The 4,953-nt window shown below is 30.4% G+C and overlaps 1 protein-coding gene across 1 annotated transcript in view; it reads right to left on the bottom strand.

Moving 5' to 3' along the window:
- The window catches only part of vasnb (vasorin b), a 50,300-nt gene extending 46,605 nt beyond the window's left edge, over nt 1-3,695 (bottom strand). Inside the window, exon 1 of the mRNA XM_056453113.1 lies at nt 3,439-3,695. The gene's annotated coding sequence lies outside the window, so the exon portion shown is untranslated. The remainder of the gene's footprint in view (nt 1-3,438) is intronic.
- Nucleotides 3,696-4,953: the final 1,258 nt, after the last annotated feature.

Below are 4,953 nucleotides of genomic sequence, written 5' to 3'. Positions count from 1 at the left end.
ATTATTATTATTTATTTGCATGACAAAATACACACAAAAGTCGGCAACGCAGTGGCGCAGTAGGTAGTGCTGTTGCTTCACAGCAAGAAGGTCGCTGATCCGAGCCTCGGCTGGGTCAGTTGGCGTTTCTGTGTGGAGTTTGCATGTTCTCCCTGCAATCGCGTGGGATTCCTCCGGGTGCTCCGGTTTCCCCCACAGTCCAAAAACATGCGGTACAGGTGAATTGGGTAAGCTAAATTGTCCATAGTGAATGAGTGTGTGTGGATGATTCCCAGAGATGGGTTGCAGCTAGAAGGGCATCCGCTGCATAAAACAATTGCTGGATAAGTTTGCGGGTTGATTCCACTGTGGCGACCACAGATTATTAAATTTATTATTATTAATTTATATTTTATTTATAATTTATTATTATTATTAAAGAGACTAAGCTGACAAGAAAATGAATGATTACACACAAAAATCACCTATTTTCTGTTTAAGAAATAAAGAAGAACCATCTGAATAAATATTATTAATTATTATTATTAATATTATTATTAATATTAAAATTATTGTTTGTAGCTCATAGTTTTTTTCTATTATTATTATTATTATTATTATTATTATTATTATTATTATTATTATTATTCCTAACCTGAATGCATTACAGTTTGATCTGTCAGGTTTCTCCTCGTGAGCCTTATTTTTTCCTTCAGATCTGTATTACATTAAATTGAAGTCACATAATTTATTATATGACATATTTATGACCCAGACAAGATAGTTGATCGCTTCCTCCCTCTCTTGGGCTAATCATCCACACAACACTAGAAGTCAAAAACATGAAATAAAGTCAGTAGAGTCAGGAATAATACCATTTAATCTCTTTTTATTACACCCGTGTGACTAAACAGATTTGTGTGTTACCTTTGAACTTGTTGTTTTCACTCATACAAAATTAAACCTGTTTGTTTGCTGAACTTTTAGACTGCCAGAGTTTGATGTGGGACGAGCGCCTAAATATAAAAGCAAACTGCACTGAAAATATGCTCTCTGTGCGAGAAATAGAAGCCGGCGTGGTCCAGACGGTCCAGCTGTGGTCAAAACACTTGAAGTTAGCAGCGTTTGCATTGGTTATCCGAAGCGTTTCATTTATTCCACAATGATTATACAGGATTTAAAAGCATGCTTATGTGTGTACAAGTCTTAAATAAGGCTTCTAATTTGGCTGCACTTGTTTTTTTTACGTTTTACTGAAGTTGTTGTTTAGTTCTGCAGATTTGAGTCAATTCAGTAGAATTGAATGATTTATTTATTTATCTTCCTTCAGATCTGTGCTATATGAAATTTGTTATAGAATTTTTCGTTCATTCATCCATTTACCTTCGGCTTAGTCCCTTAATCAGGGGTCGCCACAGCGGAATGAACCGCCAACTTATCCAGCATATGTTTTACGTGAGTGTAATTAACTCAAAATTTACTGAAAGTCAATTCTACTCATTTGAAAAGAGTTTTGAACTCAGTGTTGAAGGTAATGAGTTATTTAAACAACTCATTACAGTAAGTTCACAGTACTCATATAGATTAGTTTTTAACTCAAATGGTTTGTAGCAATCGGTTTCCTCAAATGGTCTGATTTACCTTCACTTTTTGGGGTTTACAGTGTAGAATAATTAACCAAAATAGTAATAATTGACCTGATGAACCATTAAATATCCATTAATAACAGAAATATGAAACTTCTGTCATCCTTTACTCACTGTTGAAACACATTGTAAATGTAGGCTATTGTACACATTTTATTTGATAATTTTTTACAGTTCTACTACAGCTGTTGTTTAGTTCTGTAGACTTGAGTCTATTTATTTATTTCAGAATTCTGTCTATTTATTTATGCTTTAAGGAACACATAACCCCAAATACAGACCTGATGAACCTTTAATAATGCATTAAAGGGATAGTTCACAGAAATATGAAAGTTCTGTCATCATTTACTCGATGTTAAAAGAAAAAAGATTCATGTAAAAGTAAATGTATGCTACTACATATTTTATTTATATATATTTTTAAAGTTCTACTACAACAGTTGTTTACTTCTGTAGAATTCAGTCTATAATTTATTTATTTTTTACTTATTTGCTTTAAGGCACACAGAAACCTAAATAGTAACAATTATATAATAATTAAAACCAAAATAGTACTAATAGACCTTATGAAACATTAATAATCTGCTAAAAACAGAAATATGAAAATTCTGTCATCATTTAGTCACTGTTAAAAGTATTGTAAATGTAAAAAATAAATGTATATTTCTTTCTTTTTTTTAAGTTCTGCCACAGCTGTTGTTTACTTCTGTAGACTTAAGTCTATTATTTATTCATTCAGAATTCAGTCTATTTATTTATGCTTTAAGAAACACATAAACCCTACAGACCTGATAAACCTTTAATGATGCATAAAATGGATCATTCACAGAAATATGAACCTTCTGTCATCATTTACTCGTCCTTTACTTGTTTCATACCATTATGAATGTCTTTCTTATGTTAAACACAAAAGAAGATAATTTGAAAAATGTTGCCAACCAGTATTTGGTTTTCCAATGGTTACAGATTTTCAGCTTTTTTTTTTTTCAGTAAAAAAAAAAAAACATACAAAGATTTCGAACCATTTGAGGGGTAAATAGTGAGTACATTTTTATTTTTGGGGGTGAACTATTAGTTTAAGAACTTTCTTTAAACTTCACAATACTTTATTTACCTTTAAGATCCATTAAATACACTGCAATTAAATCAGCACAACTTTATTATAGCGGAAAATGGTTCTAATTTATATAGACTGTTTAGATGTGCTTTGCATGCACTTTAATGTACATTAAGAAAGACATTGTTCTTTTAAGACCTGTTGACTTAAGTGACCCAATAATAATAATAATAATAATAATAATAATAATACAATACTGTTGCGAATTTGGAAACATTTGAAGTGATTTAACTTTAATAATCTAAGATTACTAATCCATTACTAACTGTATTGCTCTGATCTGAACTGTTGTTCATGACTGATGCTAATAATATGCTTAACAATGCGTAACAAAACTCAAGTGCACTCACTAGTGCTCCAGCATCACATTTTATAAAGCAACGCAGTGTTTGTGTATCCATTCAAGTGTCAGTCCAACAGAACAGCTTTATTACACGACACAGAAAGTTCTTGGAGAGAGAAAAAGAGAGAATAGCTCGTGTATAAACCGTAACTCGTCTCATTTGTGTGCTAAATGAGTCAATGCAAAACACAAAGATAAGCTATAATACAGTACATATCGTCGCGTGATGGGCGCGAATTTGAAAGCTTTAACAGGGTGATTTAAACAATAATACACACTCAAATCATGTAAAAGTCTTTAAAAGTCAACATAAGTTTTAATGAAAGCTTTTTTACGCGTTCAGTTTCACTCACCAGCTCGAGCGCATCAGCGGAGCATTGGAGGTAAACGCACCGTGCGCGCTCCCGCCAGTCCTGAGGTAATTTATCCAACAGATCGCGTTTTTCTCCAAATGTAAATATTTAGTAGGTCTCATGTACTCGAGTAGGGTCGGTGTGTAATGGTTTTGATAGAGAGTCCGTTTTGGATAGCGTGTGTCCGCGCTTAGAGGTCTCTTCAGTGTCCGCGCATAGACTCCGGTTCGCTGTGCTCGCCTCGCGCTTTAACTTGAGTCTGGGAGGAGCGGTGTGTGTATGTGTGTGTGTGCGTGTGTATGCGCGTGTGTTTTTTTTTGCATTTGAGCTCGCCGGACCGGTATGTGCAGAGCAGACACGCGCTCACTTCTGTGCTTTTGCATGCCCTTTATTTACATCGCAGAAGTGTGTGTTTGCTGTGCTAGCGTCACTTTGTTATTATAACCGCTTTGCAGATGCAAAAAGTCTACAGGTCTGTAGTAGGCTATACTTCTTAATATTTTATTTTTATTTTTTTATGTTTATAAAATATTCAAATTAGAATTAATGTACAGCAATCATAAATATATAGACATGTATTTTAGCAAACTCAGTTTATTTGTTTATTTATTTATTTATTTATTTATTTATTTATTTATTTATTTATTTATTTATTTATTCATCTTTTTTATTTAGCATGTGATTCAAGACTACACATTGCTTCATAAACGAAACAAACACGTTAAACATGTATTATATTTAAGTTATTTTTATTTATAAAAATCAAATAATTGGAATTGAATTAGAATAAAACCATAGAAATATAGAGGAATATTTTTATTTATTTATTTATTTTATAAAATATTTTAACTAGAATAAATGTGCAACAACCAGAAATATATAGAAATGTGTTTTAGCAAACTCAGTTTAATTATTTATTTATTTATTTATTTATTTATTTATTTATTTATTTATTTATTTATTTATTTATTCATCTTCTTTATTTAGCATGTGATTCAAGACTACACATTGCTTCATAAACAAAACAAACACGTTAAACATGTATTATATTTAAGTTATTTTTATTTATAATAATCAAATAATTGAAATTGAATTAGATTAAAAACATAGAAATATAGAGGAATATTTTTATTTATTTATTTATTGATTTATTTATTTTATAAAATCTTTTAACTAGAATAAATGTGCAACAACCAGAAATGTATTTTAGCAAACTCAGTTTATTTATTTATTTGTTTATTTATTCATTTATTGATTTATTATTTTTTTTATTTAGCATGTGATTAAGATGTTGCTTCGTAAACAAAATAAACACACATGAAAATCATGTACAAATTTACTGCATCATGTAATTTAAGTTTAATTTTAGTTATGATTATATAATCAAATAATTGGACTTGAATTAGAATAAAAACTTGATTAAAAACCATAGAAATATAGAGGAATATTTTTATTTATTTATTTATTTTCTAAAATATTTTAATTAGAATGAATGTACAACAACCAGAAATATAG

The sequence above is a fragment of the Danio aesculapii genome, chromosome 3 (genome assembly GCF_903798145.1).
Source record: "Danio aesculapii chromosome 3, fDanAes4.1, whole genome shotgun sequence".
Classification (NCBI taxonomy): Eukaryota; Metazoa; Chordata; class Actinopteri; order Cypriniformes; family Danionidae; genus Danio; species Danio aesculapii.
The sequence above is the reverse complement of the archived record's forward strand: the minus strand, read 5'-3'. Positions and strand labels throughout refer to the sequence as shown.